Source organism: Dendropsophus ebraccatus, chromosome 5, assembly GCF_027789765.1.
Source record: "Dendropsophus ebraccatus isolate aDenEbr1 chromosome 5, aDenEbr1.pat, whole genome shotgun sequence".
In the NCBI taxonomy this organism is placed as follows: Eukaryota; Metazoa; Chordata; class Amphibia; order Anura; family Hylidae; genus Dendropsophus; species Dendropsophus ebraccatus.
The window spans coordinates 43,195,421-43,217,709 of NC_091458.1; positions in this window are offsets into that span (position 1 = coordinate 43,195,421).

Below are 22,289 nucleotides of genomic sequence, written 5' to 3' on the forward strand. Positions count from 1 at the left end.
GAATACCAAGGGGCCCTACAAAATATATGTGACAGCAATGTCTGGATACAGGATCTTAATTTTTTATTTTTTTTAAATTCAGACCATATTTTTGCCTGAGTAACCCCTTCAAGCCTGTACAAATCTGAGATTTTAGTAGTTTTATTTTCTTTTCAACATCAGTAAATATACAGTACCATGTCACCATATACCATATACTAAAATTACCAATGCAAAAAGTGCCAAAATTGTAGGTTATGTGTTGCCCACAAGTGACGGGATCTGAAACTACAAAAAAACCTACTCTGATAAAAAAATGCTTGGCCACAAAAAGTATGTTTTAGTAAGTTACCCATCATGCAGTAGCATAGGGGTGGCAGCAAGCCACAGACAGCCAGTTATTTCTCCCACAGTCACTGTTGTAGTATAACACAGTGGCCATTCAGATGAATAGCTGTCTATGTAGTACACAGATGGCTCAAGTCCACCAGAGCAGAAGCCATTGATACAGTGCTGGTCTCTGTTCTGGCTCACAGAGTGACTGCTGAGCGGGGGACCCCTAAAGGATGTCCATATGTCCTAATGGGCCATATAGACAACATTTCCCTTAACAACCCTTTCAAACAAATTACCAGTATAATTTTTTTTCTTGGGCACGGTATTAAAAAAAATATTAAAAATGTATTCCTCCATACTGACTATGCATTAAAGGCACAAAAATATGTGGCGAAAACTGTAAACACGTAATAGGCAGGAATATTTTCTGCTTAATTTATTAAATTGCTTTCTGTGCACTGTAAGTGACTCCAATGAGTAATCTGCCGAGGAGGCAACAGATGTCATTTCTCATTTCACCAACACTGTAATAATAAGGGAACATTTCAGATTCCTGCCAGCTTCAAGTAACCGCAACTACTTATTGCAGGATTGTAAAACTTTCTTTAGCAAAATAATTACAAAGAGCAGCAGAATTAGATTTTCTACCCATCCGTTCCACTCTGAAGAGTGAATGTGGGTTTTCTGGAATACAATTTGGATAATAATATGTGACATGTGGAATTATAATTATTTTTGGAAACGGGCTAAATGACAAATGCTGGACTTATTCCTGAGAATGCTGTATATTTATTATTTTATTTATTATTTGCACAAATTGTCATCTGGATGTTTATAATAATAGGCCAATTGATTGTGTCCTGTATAGGAAAATAAAAGTAGCCAAAAGAAAAAATGGACTGTTTATTGTCTTTAGATTTTAATAATTTAATATGTTTTTTTTAAACTGACAAATGATGTGAGATTGATATAGTAATAGTTTTATTTCCAAAATCTTTTCATGCTATACAATATGAACCATTTAAAGGGGTACTCCAGTTAAGAAAGATTTAACCCTGTTCAATCCTCATCCATAATCTAAGCTTGTTTGTAATAGGTTTCTATTACATGAACTGGGCCGTCTGTCTGCAGCATATCCTGACTTACACCCTTAGGCTGGGTTCACACTATGTATATTTGAGGCTGTATTTGTGAGGCTGTATAGCAACCAAAACCAGGAGTGGATTGAAAACACAGAAAGGCTCTGTTCACATAATGTTGTAATTGAGTGGATGGCCGCCATTTAATGGCAAATATTTGCTGTTATTTTAAAACAACGGCTGTTATATTGAAATAATGGCCGTTATTTACTGTTATATGGCGGCCATCCACTCAATTTCAACATTGTGTGATCATAGCCTTTCTGTGTTTTCAATCCACTCCTGGTTTTGGTTGCTATGAGGACCTGACTTGAGGACCAAATACTGCCTGAAATATACGTAGTGTGAACCCAGCCTTAAAGGGATAGTGCGGCGCTAAACGATTATTCACTAAATAACACATTACAAAGTTATACAATTTTGTAATGTATGTTATGTTAGTGAATGGCCCCCTTCCCCGTGTTCCCCCCAACCCACGCTAGACCCGGAAGTGTAGTGCTCTATACTCACCTGATTCGTGTCGACCCCAATGATGTCATTTTCGGGAGGCTGGCCGGACTGCACCAGCCCTCCTTCATGCCGGCCCCCCCTCTACGGCGTCATCAGTTGCTCAGCCGCGATTGGCTGAGCACAGTTCTGCTCAGCCAATCGCGGCTGAGCAGCTGATGATGCGGCAGAGGGGGGCCGGCACGAGGGGCGGTCGGAGCGGTTCAGACGGCCTCCTGAAGATGACATCATTGTCCCAAGATGGCGGATGGGGGTCGACACGCATCAGGTGAGTATAAAGCACTACACTTCCGGGTCTAGCGTGGGTGGGGGAAACGGGGAAGGGGGCTATTCACTAACATAACATACATTACAAAATTGTATAACTTTGTAATGTGTGTTATTTAGTGAATAATTGTTTAGCGCCGCACTACGACTTCCTGGTCCACTCTGTCTCCACTCCACTGGATTCCTCCTCCTTTCTGAGATAAAGGTCACATGATCTCTGTCTCTTCTGTTGCCAGGCAAGTTGTAACAGTTCATCTGTAATCCCACCTACCACTGAAATCTCACAGTAGTCACCTGGCCGAGAGCAGGAAAACAACTGTCTCTCCTGAGTAGTATACAGGAAAGGAGACATAGATGAATAGATAGAAAGATAGATACAGTGGTCCCTTAACATATGATATTAATTGGTTCCAGGACAACCATTGTATGTTCAAAATATTGTATGTTGAGATCAAAATTCTATGGAAAACTGGCACAGGTAGAGAGCAGCACAGGACATGTAGTATCACACTATACTCAGAGAATCACTACTAGACAGCCAACCAGTGCAGGCACTCCACTAATACTGGGGTTTTACCAGTAAAATGGCCAGCTTCATTGGTTTATCAGCTAGTTATTTACATGTGCTGCAGATCCTGACTGTCTATAGCATTGTATGTTGAGTCTGGTCTCAAGTTATGATGGTCCAGAAAGGAACATTGTATGTTGAAAATATTGAATCCTTAGGCCATTGTAAGTTGAGGGATCACTGTACTGTGTTTACTGTGCAAAGCAGAAACAAATCAAGTCAAGAGCAGCATAGACAAGTGGGAAGGGTGGGAAACAATCGGCGGGGGATCAGTGAGTGCACCGATATGCTTTTTGTGCCTTCTTTTTATATAAAATCGCTGGAGTTCCCCTTTAACATTTCAACCTTCTTCACATTTATTTGACATACAAGAAGAACAACAAGATTGCAGATTTTTTTTTTTTTGACAAATTGACCAGATTCACGAATTTGTGTAGGACCCTTATTAACAGTAATTACTATTCCTCATGTAAAATACATTTAAACAGAATATATCATCTACTACTAATGTGAAATGGATATGAAATGTATCCTTTTTCTGGTATTTTTGATTTTCAGATTTTTAGATAGTTTTAGTTTTTGGGTTTTCTTTGTATTAAAACAAAAAATGGTGTGGGTGTCAGCTCACCTCAAATATTATAGCAGCAAATGTATAAAAATAGGAGGGTGCACAGGTCCGCAATGGTAGCCAAGCACAATTCGTGAGAAGTGGCTTGGATCCAGCATTGCAAAAAACATTCATCGAAACAAATTTACTTTATTCCATATCAAATGTTAAAATGCCATGTTGGAGACTGTAGTGGGGGATTGGTGAGTGCACCTATTTGCTTTTTGTGCATTTTATTTTCTTCATGGGATCCCTGGAGTTCCTATTTATATATATATAGATGGGGTTGGCCACTTTATAGTAAAATTGTTCAGTGTACAGCACTAGTAATTGTATTCACTGCACTTACTGACAATAGCCCCCTGTGCGTTTCTCAGCACTGTTGTCAGATACACCACTTGCAGGCTGTGGTGACACAGGAGTGCAGTGAGTACACTAACTCTAATACTGTACAATGAATTATTGGCCAACTCTTTAAAATTATATCACTTTATCAAAGAAATGTGTGTGTGTATATATATATATATATATATATACACATATAAATACTGTATATATATATATATATATATATATATATATATATATATATATATATATATATATATATATATATCCCGGAAAACCCCTTTAAGTTGATATTATTAGGCTAGTTTAGTCAGTGATGTCAGTATAAAGTACTTTCAAGGCCATTTATTTGCTGCTTCCCCCTAGACATATGTGTGATTGTAATATAATAGATATAATTGCTGCAGGGTTTCTCTGATGACTGGAATATAATGAAACCCTGACCACTTTAAATTCCCTGGAAATGACTAAGGAATAAAAATTTGACTGGGAGTGGCAATCTCGTCCTTAATAGGAGACAGCCACAATTTTGTGGTTTTTGTTGTATCAGCTACTAACTTTCGTAATGTTGAGAACATGTGTGAACAGTGATTCATGATTTTATTTGGAGTTTTCTTTAATGTTTTGTGAACTTTAGTAAATGGAGAGAGAACGCATATTACAGCACTGAGTACAGAAAACATAAAACTTTTTGTGCCGATATCAATCGTATTTACACCTATTCAGTTAATTTATTTATTATGAAAGCTGCTAACCTGGCAATTGTAGGCATCATGAACACATAACATAATTTTGCATACCTGCCTTAATGCCTCAGAGCAGGATGGCTTACTTTACTCTTATTTGATCGATTAGTGAGGGTAAATGACTTCTAACCTTTATGCAAATTTTGCATAAGTCACAAGCACAAATGCAAAAACTATTAAAGATATCTTATTAGAGAAAAATGCCCCTTTCTTCACTTAGTGGGCCCTTATATTCTGATAACCTCATGCACCAAAAAAAATATTACAAAAATCCATCTGTAGATGGATCAGATCACTAAAATGTCAGGTTTAATACTCACCATACCATCACAAATTATATTTCTGAATATTGCCTTATAATGTCTTCCATACTTCTGCTGCCTCTGAAGGTGTGCCATAGGGTTATAAGGGAGCAGAATTGCCACTTTTTTTTTACATCGTAGCAGCTAGTGTCCACCCACCCTCTCAGGGACAAATAAAAATTAGAGCTTGCGTCTGCAGAGGGAAAACCCTGAGGGAAATATTTGCCATTTACAGGTTATATAATGGCCAATTTTTCCTTAAAGGGGTTGTCCAGCAAAAAAAAATAATAATAATTCTTTCAAATCAACTGGTGTCAGAAAGCTATATAGACAAGGACCCCTCTGCTGCCACCAACATGTGTTACAAAGTAATATATTGTTCATTTATTAAAGCAATGTGCTAGCAAATTAAAAAGTGTGTCTGAGTACCCCTTTAAGATGTTTTGTAAGGTGTTTTTTACAATGTAATGAAAAGATCAATATGTTGAGGAGAAAAAAGTTTTTGTTTTTTTTATACTATATTCTTTGCTAAACAAGTACATTTATAGGCTATGTTCACACAACATTCTTTTTAAGTAAAGAACGGACGCTGATTGCAATTGCCTCAGCGTCTGTTCTTTACTACAGGGGCAGCATTGCATTGAAGTCAATGCAATGCCGCCCACTGTGTTCTCACATGGTTATTCTAACGCCCGATCTTTAGAACAGGCGTTAGAATAATGTGCCTGTCAATAATTTCCGGACGCTGTTCACTGAATAGCGCCTGGAAACATCAGCTGTTCACACAACGCAATGTGCAGCGCGGCCGCACATTGGATAGGAGTGAATGGCTAATTGATTTGCGGGCACAGCCGCCAGTGCCCGCAAATCAATTGTGAAAAAAGAACATGCCTGCAGCCGATACGGAGGTATCGGCTGCAGGAACGGCCTGAGTGCAGCCCGACGGCCGGCTGTTTAACAGCGTCCGTTGCTATGCAACGGACGCTGTTAACCGTTGTGTGAACCTAGCCATACAATGCAGCAAGATGGAAAGGGAGCCATTTGGGAAAAAATAAACTTTGTTAGCTTCCTACAGTTTATCCTTAGTACTTAGTAATTTATATTACCTTGTACTGTATGGTGGGGCATAGTACAGTGCTTAAAGGGAACCTGTCACTGTGAAAATGCTATTTAATCTATTGGGATCATGCTATAGAGAAGGAGGAGCTGAGAAAATTGATATGTATAGTTATGGTAAAGGAAGCAGTATACCTTGTCAAATATTGAATAAAATCTCTGACCTTTTTTATGCTAAAGAGTCCAGTGAGTGGTCCTAAGCCCAAGCAGGATTTTAATCAATAGGTTACAGGTTATACTGAATCTGTTCCCACAAAGATATGTATCATTCCGCTCTGCTCTCACTGCTCTATAACATGATGGCAATAGAATAGATAGCATTTTCATGGTGACATGTTCCTTTCAAGAATAATTCTTTAGACTCTGTCTAGTTGAGCTGTCATGCTAGTAATTTTGTTTCTGGGGAAACAAGCAAAACATTCTCAGAATCAGTGGAGGTCCCCCAACAATCAGCTTGTTCTTCCCGATCCTATGGATGGGAGATGGGAATACCCCTTTAAGTTATAAAGCTCCACTTTAAGTTATAAAGCTACACTTTGGTCTGTACCTTTGTTTTCTTTCGTCTCAATATGATAATGCACTGAAAGCACAAAACTCTCAAGACATCCCGATATAGGATTGTTGATATCGGTGAAGATTTGTAAATGGACAGCTACATCAGGATGAACATATCTCTTTCTACAAATTTTTGGCTTTATAAATAGCAATGGGACTAGGACTGATAGGGCTTTTATTTAAATAAATATACTAATGCATTCCTTTTTGTGAATTTATAGCTTTTTGTGCTGCCTTTATGGATCATGGATGTCAATTTATTTAAAGCTTTTACTCCATTGAAGTCGGGCCTACTCTAAATGTAACAGCTGAATTAGTAAGTGGACGAGGATGTCTTCCTAAAACGATTTCATATGGTCCTAGAAGGAAGCGACAACTGACTTTACTGAAGTTACTTCTGACTCATGATGAGCAACTTTAATCCATGCAACAAATCTAGAAAAAGACAATGTTGTATACAAGTCTTTAAGACTGCCAAATGAACACACCGGGGGAGATTTATTAAACATGGTGTAAAGTAAAACTGGCTCAGTTGCCCCTAGCAACCAATCAGATTCTACTTTTCATTTTCCAAAGAGTCTGTGAGGAAAAAAAAGTGAAATCCCCCACCATGTTTTCTGTTCACATACAAGAAGGTTAGTTTGAGAACATATCCAAATAGCTGTATATAGGGTTTAGGACCTGTTGTACAACTATTTCCCAGGTTTACTTAGTTGGAAAGACTTACTAATCCTGTGCAATATTAAAGGGGATGTGAGTGGACGTCTTTTCCCTCAGCCACCTCCTCCCCGATGCGCGGGGGCACTTTTTAGCTGGGACCGGGGAGGAGGTGGCTGAGGGAAAAGACGTCCACTCACATCCCCGGTTCCAGCAGACTAGGCAGTCTTTAGGCTTGTCTAACTTTTTATACCTGCTTACTTTGCCCCAATTTTTTAAATCAAAATTTTGGTTCCATATTGTTGCACTTTGTATAATTTTAAATACCTTAGTTCCACACTCCCTTTTAATGTAATACACCCCCCATGTCACATGTACAGTATCTAAAACAATGGGGTTATACTAAGACTAATTTTTACCCAGTGCCAATTTATCATAGTAGCCCAGACCGATGGATCTGAAGCTTGAAGTTTGAACTCTTAAGTTTTAGTTCACAGCATTAGTTGGTTTATTTCAGGCAAAAATAATGGACCAACGTTTTGATGTGCTTTTGGGGCATGGCATAGCATTTTCTGCCATTACTATGCCAATTTAGGCCATGCCACCTTGTCTACTACTTTTTTTATGGACACATTATAGTAAATGTACTTAATTGGCTGTTACACCACAATTTCAGTGTATTCTAGGCCAAAATGTTGATATTTACTATGGCTAAGTGGGCCAATGTGTCTACAATCAGATGGACCAACCTGTGTTAAGTTACTGGTACATTTTTACAATAAGGTCTAGTAACTCCTATAAGTGTTCCCCTTTTTCATTGGTCTCTATAGACAGTTCTCCTTTTTTGAAAAATTTGCACATAAATTCTTTTATTCAGCAATAAAAAAAGACAACCCACTTACTTATCGCTTAACCAATTTTAATTTAAGTGTTTTTCTTGGAGTATGTTTTAGGGAACAGAGCAGTAATATTGCTTTTCTCTGAATATAAGACCTACCACGAAATAAAGACCTAGCTTCATTTTGCAGGTTTTTTGGCGTAGGCTTGAAATATAACCCCTACTCCAAAAATAAGCCCTGCTTAAAGTCAGCTGACCTGACACTGGGTGCTTAGCATCAGCCAATCAGTGTCAGACTTGTTATGCTCCGCCCCCATCTGCTTAATAAAAGCTGCAGGTGAGGCAGGAGGGTAAGAAGATGCACATTAAGAGACATTTGGGAGACAGAGGGTACATGGGCCAACCACTGAGGGGGGAGGGAGATGTAAATTTTGCTGGTTGTCTGCAGAGGGGGGGGGGGGGGGGGGGGTATATAGTACGGGGAAATAACTAGAGAGGGGGAAGGGAGGTATACAGTAGGGGGACTACCTGCAGAGGGGGAATGTATACAGTGTGGAGCCAACAACTATGGGGAAGGGGGAGGTATACAGTATGGGAGACCGAACTACAGGGGAACTTACAGTATAGGAGCCTAACAGTGCAACACATAGTATGACAGCTATCTACCATATGGAGTGAGGCTACAGTGTAGGGGCATACTGTGTTTCTCTAAAAAAAAAAAAAAAAAAACTACCCAGATAATAAGCCCTAGCTCATTTTCCTGAGAAAATAAATAAATAAATAAAACCCTATCTTATTTTTGGAGAAACACGGTAGTATAGCAAAGAGTTATAAAATGGTGACAATAATCATGTGCTTTTTTTGTGGTGTGATGGCCAACATACATGTTTGCTCTATTGCATACATTTTTTTGCAACAAATTTCCCTTTACTTGGCAATTACCGGCAGGATTTTTATCAGCAACAATGTCTTGTCTTACTCCAAAATCTAGTAGTATTTCAATCACTTAAGGTAGAACATGACCTCTGTGGCAAACCATTTTGCCTTCCTACAGTAGTAGGTCAGACTACTCTATAAACACCATCTTACAGACATATTTCATATATAATTTGAGTTTATATGGACAGTATTTTGAGTCATATCTACACATCTTTATTTTAATTGTTCTCAGGAACGGTTATATAGTTCACATTCTGTATTTACTTTACATGTATTCAAGTTCTTTCCTGTTTTGTCTTTATGGAGGAATGTGACAAGACACATGGTGTTTCTGCATATTCTGCTTATGATTTGATTTCCTTTCACAGGTACGTTAGGAATTCATAGCTGTAGTGCGGCCATCTAACCTCACCACAGATCCTAAACCCCCAATGTGAATACGAAGCAAAGATGCCTCTTGGCCAGTTGTGAAAATACCTTTTCATTTTATTTCGTGCAATATTACAGCGAAAGAACATTTGGTTGGAAGGAGAAGCTCATTGACATAAAAATTCACTCTTTTAACTCTCCCTTTGATTTTGGTGGAGGAATAAATATTTCTGATTTATTTAGGGGCATTGTTATAAAGGCATAGCTAGCTTTAGTGTTGTGCCCCCAAACCCTCACGGAGAAATAATAAACTGTTCCCCCTTAAAGGGGTTATCTGGGTAACAAAAACAATATTCTTCCCAATACGACCCTATATCTAATAAACATGTATAACCTATCTTGCACCCTTTCCCTGTTTTTTTCTCATTCTTAGCTACTCTTGTTGTCTAAAATTCTCCACTCTCGATCCACTCAGACCAAGCTCTGCTCACCCCCCCCCCCCCCCCTCCTCTCTGGGGGCCAGGTTAGCTTGTCTGTTGACTTGGTAACCCTACCCCCTGGAGAAATCATCTGCATCATTTCCATGCACCTGTTCTGCTTCCATAGACTTACATGTGTCCCTGAGCCTAGGTTTCTGTAATATAAAAAGGTATAGTTTTATCTCTGCTTGTTGTCGGTGAATGCAGGCATATGTACCTGTCTTTGTGTCTCAGCTCTGCATATTGTAAGTGTTATAGATGTTCTTAGAGTTTGGATGGAACTAGAAGGTTTTCATTCACAGTCAGCAAGCAGAGATCTAAACCTGCACTACACCCCACATCCCCTGGTAAACAGATGCCCGTTATGCAGCATATAGCTACTCTATGCCCACGTCACCTTTGCTACACCATGTGCATGTCAGCTCTGCTACACCATGCGCACATCAACTCTGCTACATCATCAGCTAGTATGAAATACATATTGGGGTGATGTGATGCAAAATCAGTTAAAAAAAAAAACAGTCTTGTGTTTACTGTGCAATAGTAATGACAGCAGTGGGCAGGTAAGAAAGATAAGGGGGCGAGTATGCAAACAGACCAATCAGTAAAATGCATGGTGGGAAATGTAGTTTTCTTTCTTGGTTATAGATCTGCTTTTAGAAAAGCTTGTAACTCAGGCATGGCAGCAGCTAGAAAGACTGGAGATGGCTCAAAATACTCAGGGGGACATGGTGAGTAAGAACAGCTAGCATTTTAATTTTTTCACTCTTAGGTGGGTAACCCCTTTAATGATGCACCCCACACACAACACCATGAAATATAACGCAATATGGCATCTGCTCATCAGGTCCAGCTTCTAGTGTGACATAGAGGCAGCTAAATATCACACTGCCTACCAGGGGCGTAGCTAATGTCTCCTGGGCCCTGGTGCGAGAGGCCAACTTGGCCCCCCCCCCCCCCTCCTTTCACAACCAAGTGATGCTATTGTTGTGTGTGTGTGTGTATATATATATATATATATATATATATATATATATATATATATATATATATACACACACAGTGGTGCCTTGGATTATGAGCATAATTCGTTCCAGGACCGTGCTTGTAATCCAAATCCACTCTTAAACCAAAGCAAATTTTCCTATAAGAAATCATGTAAATGCAGACAATTGGTTCCGCACCCCAAATATATTTATTATTCTGTACTGTACAGTAATGGAGAGGATGGGAAACACAAGGGCTGACAGAGACTGCAGGGAGCATGAAGGAATGAGCAGTACAGATGTGGGCACATACATGCAGCACTCTCTGTCCGGGGAGAGAGGGGTTACAGCTATGGAGAGATTACCCCCCCCCACAGTCCTGTCCCCTGATGTAAGCCCCAGCCTGAAGGGGATCTGCTATGATTTGGAAGGTGTTTAGAGTACAGTGCTGTAGACCCTGCTATGCAGGCCATGCCCCTTCTCCACTCGCGCTCCCACCCAATACAGGAAGTTCTTAAACCAAAGCAATGTTCTTAAACCAAGTCACAATTTTGAAAAACTGTGAGCTCTTAAACCAAAACGCTCTTAAACGAAGTTACTCTTAAACCAAGGTACCACTGTATGTATATATATATATATATATATATATATATATACACACACACACACCAAGACAGATATTACCTATTACCGCCATACTGTTACCGACCAAATCCTGTATACTGAGACCAATATTACCAGTAATACCAGTATATAGGGAGGAAACATTACCGCCACACCACAACCACTACCATCACCACCATATTGTTACTGACCAAATCCAGTACACTAAATCACCTCATCCAGTCATATAGAGGTGGCCCCAGCTCTACACAGGCTCTATACACCATATACATTACAGTGCAGTTATATCAGGTGACTCACAGGAGACGTCTTTTCTGATCGGAGTTCTTTCCTTTTCATCATCTTCTCCATCTGTCCTGGGCCGTTATGAGAACTTCTCCGAGCCACGAATCCACAGAATCTGCCAGACAGACATATTAGGCTCCACACTCTGACACCATCTCCATCTCTCTACACACTGCACATCTGTACTGTCCCCTTTACACCCTCATTTAGTGGGTAGCCCTGACTCTGTGACCTCCTAATAATATATGCCCCCCTCTGTGTATTCCCTCTCCCCCTATGTTGCCCCCCCAAATAGATGGCCCCCTCCCTTATAGATGGCCCCCTCTACCCCCTCCCTTATAGATGGCCCCCTCTACCCCCTCCCTTATAGATGGCCCCCTATACCCCCTCCCTTATAGATGGCCCCCTCTCTCCTCACCCTCCCTTATGGATGGTCCCCTCTCCCCCCACCCTCCCTTATAGATGGCCCCCTCTCCCCCCACCCTCCCTTATAGATGGTCCCCTTCCCCCCCCCTCCCTTATATATGGTCCCCTTCCCCCCCCCCTCCCTTATAGTTGGTCCCCTCCCCCCCCCTCCCTTATAGATGGTCCCCTTCCCCCCCTCCCTTATAGATGGTCCCCTTCCCCCCTCCCTTATAGATGGTCCCCTTCCCCCCCTCCCTTATAGATGGTCCCCTTTCCCCCCCTTTATAGATGGTCCCCTTCCTCCCTCCCTTATAGATGGTCCCCTTCCCCCCCCACCCTCATAGATGGCCCCCCTCTTTCCCCCCTCCCTTATAGATGGTCCCCTTCCCCCCCCCCACCCTCATAGATGGCCCCCCTCTTTCCCCCCACCCTCATAGATGGCCCCTCTTTCCCCCCACCCTCATAGATGGCCCCCTCCTTCCCCCCACCCTCATAGATTGCTCCTCTTTCCCCCCACCCTCATAGATGGCCCCCTCCTTCCCCCCACCCTCATAGATTGCTCCTCTTTCCCCCCACCCTCATAAATGGCCCCCTCCTTCCCCCCACCCTCATAGATGGCCCCCTCCTTCCCCCCACCCTCATAGATGGCCCCCCTCTTTCCCCCCACCCTCATAGATGGCCCCCCTCTTTCCCCCCACCCTCATAAATGGCCCCCTCTTCCCCCCACCCTCATAGATGCCCCCCTCCTTCCCCCCCACCCTCATAGATGGCCCCCTCTTTCCCCCCACCCTCATAGATGGCCCCCTCCTCCCCCCCCACCCTCATAGATGGCCCCCTCTTTCCCCCCACCCTCATAGATGGCCCCCTCCTTTCCCCCCACCCTCATAGATGCCCCCCTCCTTTCCCCCCACCCTCATAGATGGCCCCCTCCTTTCCCCCCACCCGTACAGGCTGATAAAAAAAAAAAAAAAAACTTAACTCACCTGACATCGCGCTCCCACGTTGATTCTCACTCCTCCTGGTCTGTCCCCGGCTGCTGCGCGGCTGCCGGGGGTGTCGCGTCTTATCCCCGGCAGCGCGCGCATCCCAGAACTCCCTGCGCGCCGGAAACCGGAAGTCAGGGCCCAAGGCGCGCAGGGAGTTCTGGGATGCGCGCGCTGCCGGGGGTAAGACGCGACACCCCCGGCAGCCGCGCAGCAGCCGGGGAAAGACGGAGCCAAACTCTTGTGACCGCAAGCAAAACAATGCTTGCGGTCACAAGAGTGATTGATCGGGGGGCCCCGCGGGCCCCCCTTGTGGCGGGCCCGGTCGCGGCGGCGACCCCCGCGACCACGGTGGCTACGCCACTGCTGCCTACGTTTCATACATGGAGCAAAGAGTGGCGGAGCTGGAGGCTCTTTACACCATCAACTCTCTGCGAGGACTGACATCAGAAATTTTTGGGCTTTGACAATTTTGGGAGGAGGGGGTTGTCATGTGGGGCATTGTAAAATTGTTATTTTATGACACACCATATTAAATAAGCCACTTCACTAAGGCTAGGTTCACATCATAGACAGGGCCTCGATTGTAAATTCCGCTCAGCAGCAAAGGAAAGGGCAGGACAGTTTGCTGCATGATGGCCACCAACCACCGACATGTGAACCTTGATGTGAACCTAGCCCTAAACCATACAGCTCCATATAATCTGAGAGGCAAAATTTAGTTTTTACTGTTTAAGGGTACGTTCACACGTACCGGATACGTAGCGGGTTTCTCGCTGCATATTTTCAGCGAGACCTGCTGCGGATCCCTGCCCAGTAAACTCTATGGGCAGACAAACTTGCAGCAGGATCCACAACTGATTGGCCGAGCGGAACGTGCCGAGAACCTCTGAAGCAAGCCGTAGCGGGGACCAGGTAAAGCATACGCTCCGGTGGCCGGGGGGTTAATGGGGCAGGCTACAGAAAAACTCACAGCGGGATGTGCATCCTGCTGCGAGTTTGTCTGCCCATAGAGTTTACTGGGCAGAGATCCGCAGCAGGTCTCGCTGCAAATACGCAGCGAGAAATCTGCTTCGGATCCGGTACATGTGAACGTACCTTAAAAATCTATTTATCATATGACTAGGCAGATATGAGATACACATGAGGAAGGCATGGGATACAGTAGATAGATAGATAGATAGATAGATAGATAGATAGATAGATAGATAGATAGATAGATACAGTAGATAGAGCCACAGTCATGGGATACACAGATATAAGATAGATAGAACTTGCTGGCCATTCCACTTTGTTGCAAAGTGTGAGTGGAAACCAGCATATACACAGTATAGGGAGTAATATATACCTCTCTGGTCCGGATGTGAACTCTCCACTATCCAGGATCCCAGAGTGTCTATCATTTATATCTTCCCTCGTCTCCTCCCATTTTCTAAAACTCAACATGGACAAAACAGACCTAATCATCTTCCCTCTATCCCGCTCCACCCCTCCATCTAATCTGTGAATCACAGTCAACAGCTGCACTCTGCCCCCATCAAACCCACTGCCTTGGGGTCACCTTTGATTCTACCCTGTCTTTTGAACCGCACATTCAGACTCTGACCACCTTCTGCCACCTTATTCTCAAAAACATTTCCAGAATCGGTTCTTTTCTCACCCCTGACTCCACAAAACTTTTGGTACATGCTCTCATTATGTCCCCCCTGGACTACATAAACATCCTCCTCTCTGGTCTTCCATCAAACACCCTTGCTTCCCTTTAGTGTATCCTTAACTCTTCTGCCAGACTAATCCATCTCTCCCCTTGCTCTGCCTCTCCCCTCTGCCAATCCCTTCACTGGCCCCCCATTCATTTTAAATTGTTGACCCTGACATACAAGGCCATCCACAACCTGCCCCCCTCTTGTTTGCATCTCACACAACCACCTCCAAGACTTTGCCCGAGCCTCCCCCATACTCTGGAACTCACTACCCTGACACATCTGGCTCTCACCCACCATCAAGACCTTCAAAAGCAACCTTAAAACCCAACTCTTTAAACTAGGCTACAACCTACAATAATTCTGCACCACACTGTGGCTAGCTGCCCCCATACCTCCTGTCTCCCTCCCCTTACACTGTAGATTGTCCTCGCGGGCAGGGCCCTCTATTCCTATGTACCAGTTAAAATATTAATAATTATAATATTATGCTCCCATGCGGTGCAATACAGTCTGGCACCCACAATCAGTACTTGATGATAGAGGTGTGTATTACAGGATGCTGTAACAGAACAAGACCCGTCATGCTCTTTGAGGTCTGGAGAACTGAAGAAGAGAAAGCCTACAGTGCCCCCCCCCCCAACCTTGTGCTTGGGACAGCTGGCCCCCCATCTCCCCACCACCACCACCACCTTATTGACTGCCATCCTGTTGTGTGAACATAGTCTTAAGCTGTTTAGTGTTCCAAGCATGTGCAATGTATAAAGAATGTGGGATTCCTTCTTCTCTCAGCTCAAAAATTCAGTGACCATTGATAAAGAAAACTATTCCAAAATTCCTTTTTACAAAGTTGTACAAATAACATGTCCGTGCCAGTTCAGACCGCATTGTGGTCCTCTGCCCATAAGATACATCCAAGACTGTGCTTTTGGCCATAATTTAGTGCCTGAATTGTATGTTTTCATTGCACCAGTCTGAACTCTGTTCTATTCTAGTTCTTTCTGTGTTGTGATTGACAGGTTCCAGCACACCCATCTGAGTTTCTGCTAGCTAGTCCTGGCTGCAAATAGCTTAGATTGAGTGGTGATGGACAGTTGCCTTCACCACTCATCTCCATTCCCTGTCAGGCTGTGTTCTGTGTGGTCTCGAGGTCCAAGGGCTGGTCCAATCACCCTCTGGATTTGGACACTAATATCTAACAAGTCCACTTGTGTTTTTGGACCTTGTTTGTGATAGTCTCTTGTCGTTTAAAATGGTGTTCATATTGAATTAGATTGCTTGGATTTCTGACCTCTTTACCATTCCTTTATTGTTTGCCAGTTCCTGTATTGTTCTGCTATCTCCGGTTTGACCTGTATCTGCCTGACCACACTATTGTTCTTGTTTGTCTTCTCCCCTTTTGTGTTTCACTTACCCAGCTTAGGTACTGAAGTCCAGTTTTCGCTGACTGCAGGGTCAGGCCAGAAGGTAGACAGGGACAGTGTTGTGGGGGCCTAGTACTAGGGCTTACAATGTCTGTCCCTGTATTCTATCCAGGTCCCAGGTTCCCGTACACCCTCATATGGCTCACTATATAGAAAAATAAAAAGAATGGCTTTTCAAGAGACAATGAGGAGAATTACAAAAAAACTGGTCACAAAAAGGTTAATTGTCTACTTGTGCATTAATTGTGCCACGCACGAGCAGTGTTCATACAAAAATTAGTTATGTCCTTATTCTCCGGATTGCTGGGGGTCCCAGCAGTCGAATCCCGACCAATCAGCTTGTTATGACCTAATAAGATAGAAATACTTCTTTCAGCTTTAAAACAGACAATTTATGTGTTAGGCGTTTAAATGTTCCAATACATTTTATGGATTTATTGATCCCAATTTTCAGTATCTCTTCAAACAGTCAGGTAATGCAGACTAACGATCGCAAACGAGATTGTTTATTTGTTAACCTGAAATCATTCACCATATTGGACGATGGTCGTTAGGTACGATTGGTATTACGATCGTTACTGCGTTCATTACTATGATCGTTTACTCCATCTGATCCCAGCAAAACAATAAAAATTCTGCAACTGTGCTGTCATCGGTATCTAGGCCCTATCCCCTCTGCTGCTATTAGATTGGGCCAATCTAGAGGGGGTTGGGCCTAGACCTCTAGGCAGGTAATTTTTCACTGGACTTAACGTAAGGTATGAACACTACAGAATTTATGCTTTACAGCTGTCTAGAGAATTCCTCATCCAGAAAGGGGGTGACAGAGATGAGCGAACCGGCCAAAGTTCGGGTTCGTATGAACTTGAACTCTTGACTTCTGATTCCCGCTGTCCGTGGAGAGGGTGGATACAGCCTGAGGACCATCTGGAAAACTGGGATACAGCCATTGCCATAGGCTGTATCCCAGTTTTCTAGGCGGTCCTCAGGCTGTATCCACCCTCTCCACAGAGCGGGCAGACAGCGGGAATCAGAAGCCAAGAGTTCAGGTTCATACGAACCCGAATCTCAGCCGGTTCGCTCATCTCTAGTGACAGTATCACTTTAACTCTGGGTACAGTTCGGCTCTGCTAGATACCAGACAATAGCTCATACCTAGATTTACACTGTCAGTTGAGTGAGCAGTTGAGTCTTTTAAAATGGTTTTCAGCGTTTGAATGTAAACAAGAATATTTAATTACCTGACAGTACGGACAGCAGGCAGACTGAATGAAGCGTGATATTGAAGAATGAAAACTGGACGCTGAAACACCAAACCTGTTAGAAAGTTGCAATTAAAAAGCGTCATTTACCTTAGACAGACCATTTATTAATTTATGCAATAGGTTTTGCTGCCATTCTTGTATTCCAACCTAATGGCAAACTGACATTAAAACATCCATGATTAGGTCAAGCTGCCCTATGTGACACAAACTGTGTATTCCCTTTGATGTTAGATGTGACATTGCTCTTTGTACTCTTTTACAGTAAACTGAACTCTGATACCATGAGCTTTCCAAGCAACAATATTTGGCTGCTAAAATTACATAGGAATTAACTGTTCATCAGGTCAGGAAAGAGAATTCTACCTATAATATATATAATACAACGTATTGTTCATGCAAAGCTATAATAATTTCTCTACAATAGTTTATGGAATATTATTTTAATATATCATGCTACTCTGCTTTTAAAAAGTAAGCAAACACTAACATGGGTTTACCGGTAAGTAAAGACTATATCGAATACACCGATTGGGCAAAGATGTTGGTCTGACCTGTGGTCATAGTGAGTGGGCACCAACTTTTGCAAGCAGTCAAACCACTATAAACCCTAGCTTTTTTTTTTTTTTTACTGTTGGTGTTGGGCTGAGAGCAGTGTGCTAAGTGTTAGGGTACTATTATATGTCCGAGGAGGGGCGAATCAACGATGTAAACGAGCGCCGATCTGCTAGATCGGCGCTCATTTACTGGGACTATTCCACGGCCCGATGATCGTTGAGCGAGGGCTGCAGGGACATCGTTACTGATGTCCTTGCAGCCCTTGCAGCATACATTACCTGACAGGTCTTCTGCTCAGCTTTGTTTTCCTCCCCGAGTCCCGCGCACTCTAGCTTCAGAATGGCCAGAATGTTCCCGGCCTGTGATTGGCTGAGCGCTCCGTCGGCTGACAGTCCATTCTGAAGCTAGAGCGCGCGGGACCCGAGGAGGAAGACGGAGCGGAGCAGAAGACCTGACGGGTAATGTATGCTGCTGCTGCTGCTTCTTAAATCGTTGGTCGCCCGCCGTGCACCGCTATTGAACCGCAGCGATGCGCGGTGGGGGAACGATGATTTTAGGTCTGGCCTTAAATGAACGATCAGCCGATGACACGATCATCGGCTGATCGTTCTCTCTATTTCACCGAGCGATAATCGGCCGAATCGGGCCGAATGGGCCCAACTCGGCCGATTATTGTTACTGTGGAATAGGGCAGCCCTGTGTCAAATTGGCGTAGCCTAGAGTGTCTATACCCTAGGTCTGCACTAGCCCTCCGTCCCTCCTCCCCGCCCTCTTCATCATTAGGAATGCCCCTAGAACAATTTCTGCTATTCATCACCTGTGCAGTGTTTAGGTGATGAATAGGAAAAATCCTGCCCGGGGGCTTTCCTAGCGATGGGGAGGGTCGGGGAGAAGGGATAGAGGGGCGTTGTAATCCTAGGGAACACACACTCTAGGCCAGGCCAATTTGACACAGGGCTGCAAGTTTAAAAGTTGTTTTTTTTTACAATAACTGCATCACCTGCCGAACGGACCGCAGGACAGATCTGGGATTAAAAGCGGCTATCCGAAGGTACAAGTGGTTTGGGGAATGTCAGATTGTGGGTACAGAGTCGCTTTAAGTTAATATTTTTTAGGTAGTCACCAAAGGCTCGCGTGTAGCAGCAATACTCCTATTACTTCATACCATTAGAAGCAGTTTAGCATTCTGAAATATGACAATGTAATGTAATTTTTTTCTAAGTAAAAACAAACAGACAAGTTAACCAGTCATAATATTTTAACTTCTGATATTCAAATAGGCATTAATGTATTATTACCTTCCTAAATAACATTACCCACTGTATTTCACCAGTCCATTTTAAATATACGTTGACATTACAGAAACCATTTAGACCCTCTAGGCCCATGGGTTCCAATGCATGAAAGATTTCTACAACCGTGTTTGTTTTAGTAATGTGCTGAAAATTCTGAAAACTAATGCTGTGAGCAAATTGTTAGTGTTCATTTCTCAATTTAGTGTTGCTTCAACTGATCAGCTTGAAAAAAAAAATTTGGCATCCCGGACGAGCCCCCATAACATTCTCTTTTAGTTCATAATTGGTAGATACAGTAGATAGGAAAATAGAGTTATATATTTTTGCCCATATTTAAATCAATAAAAATCTCTTTATAGAAATTTAGGGCAGCCCTGTGTCAAATTGGCGTAGCCTAGAGTGTCTATACCCTAGGTCTGCACTAGCCCTCCGTCCCTCCTCCCCGCCCTCTTCATCATTAGGAATGCCCCTAGAACAATTTCTGCTATTCATCACCTGTGCAGTGTTTAGGTGATGAATAGGAAAAATCCTGCCCGGGGGCTTTCCTAGCGATGGGGAGGGTCGGGGAGAAGGGATGGAGGGGCGTTGCAATCCTAGGGAACACACACTCTAGGCCAGGCCAATTTGACACAGGGCTGCAAGTTTAAAAGTTGTTTTTTTTTACAATAACTGCATCACCTGCCGAATGGACCGCAGGACAGATCTGGGATTAAAAGCGGCTATCCGAAGGTACAAGTGGTTTGGGGAATGTCAGATTGTGGGTACAGAGTCGCTTTAAGTTAATATTTTTTAGGTAGTCACCAAAGGCTCGCGTGTAGCAGCAATACTCCTATTACTTCATACCATTAGAAGCAGTTTAGCATTCTGAAATATGACAATGTAATGTAATTTTTTTCTAAGTAAAAACAAACAGACAAGTTAACCAGTCATAATATTTTAACTTCTGATATTCAAATAGGCATTAATGTATTATTACCTTCCTAAATAACATTACCCACTGTATTTCACCAGTCCATTTTAAATATACGTTGACATTACAGAAACCATTTAGACCCTCTAGGCCTATGGGTTCCAATGCATGAAAGATTTCTACAACCGTGTTTGTTTTAGTAATGTGCTGAAAATTCTGAAAACTAATGCTGTGAGCAAATTGTTAGTGTTTATTTCTCAATTTAGTGTTGCTTCAACTGATCAGCTTGAAAAAAAAAATTTGGCATCCCGGACGAGCCCCCATAACATTCTCTTTTAGTTCATAATTGGTAGATACAGTAGATAGGAAAATAGAGTTATATATTTTTGCCCATATTTAAATCAATAAAAATCTCTTTATAGAAATTTAGGAAATAAGACTTTTCTCTGGTTTTCTTACATTCTTAGTTTAGAAGTTGCATTGCTTACAAAACAAGAAAATGTTATTTACTGATAAACAGGGAGGTTAACACACTAGGACAGTATGGTATTGTTTTCATATTCTTATCTCTCCAGCCATAGTTTCCTATACACAAAGATTCAACAGACAACAAAATCCAGCAAGGTTAAATAAATTGTATGTTCTATTGTATAAGCAAACTTTGGTTTAGAAGCACAATGATTATATATAATCCATATACAATATGAATAACTAAAACAATTACTTGGGATATTCCTTCATCCTGAAATATAAAAGCTATTTGCAAGCATTTTTGTCCCATACATAACAAATTAATATTTCCCTTGATATCCTTCTTGCTGTTTGCACCAATAGATACATCACATAATGATATAAGAGACTATGGATGTTCAAGTCTATGCCGCTATAATCCCCAGTCTTGACTACGGCAACCTCCTACAATCTGAACCTTAATTTAGGGCCCTTTTAGGTAAATGGAGTGAGTCCCAATAAAAAGGGCTGATCTTGGTGAATGGAGCCATTTTACTGTTTGATTATCTTGCAGTCTTTATGAACAATTGTCGCTGGCTATTAGTGTATACTAAGCTAAGCCTTCCCTCTGTTTCTGGTGTATCTGCTCTGACCTATGCCTGTTTATTCTCCTGTCTAGTCTGCCCTGAACTATTTTGCCTGTCCCCGACTATTCGACCGTGTACTGATTGTGTACTTTTGTTGCCCACTGTTACCTACCCGGACTGTTGACCTTGGCTTATTGTGTTTGTTTGTCTGTCTGTCTTGTGTTCCACCTTAGCAGTAAAGGGACTGTCACCGTGGTTGCCCACAGTCGCCTAGGGCTGTCTTGAGATAGGGACAAAGGGGCGGGTCCAGCTTAGGGCTCACTGTCCGTGTCCAGTCTCCTACCTTGTTGTGCCTGTCCCTGACATTGGCTTATTACAAGCCTTTTTACATGGGATAATTATTAACAACGAGCATTCCTATAAATTCACTAGGCTGATCTCTCCTGCATCTTCTCCTATCTGTTCCTGCGATACTTTTTACTTTTGCATATTACCTTTCACTTTTTTAAGGGTTCCTATCATTTAAACAAACTTCTGACATATCAGAGGTTTGTATCTGTCGGGTTTCTGTGACCCCCGCCAATCATAGAATAAAGGGGAAAATGTGCGCAGCAGTGTACACTCTCCCTCTTTATCTCCATCTTACTGCTAAAGTAGGTGGATGGAATTATAACGGAGCCCTATAGAACTTCCAGTTCAGCAATTACAGAAGTTCCATATTGCTTTTAATTCCATCCACCGCTAATTTAGCAGTGAGATGGAGATGAAGAGGCAGAACACGTGCTGCTGTGCGTGTCTGCCCCTTTCACATTATGATGATTGACCGGGGTTTCAGCACCCGGACCCCGACTGATACAAACTTCTGATATGTTGCTATGACATGTCAGAAGTTTGTTTAAATAATGGGAGCCCTTTAACACTTTATTTTCAAATATTTTTCTACAATACAAAAGGAGAGATAACAATAATACAAGTATAAAGGGAGGGGTGGAAAGAAATGGTAGGAGGTGGGGTGGGATAGGAGGGAGGGGGGTAGGTAAGAAGGGGACAATAATTGGGAAGGGG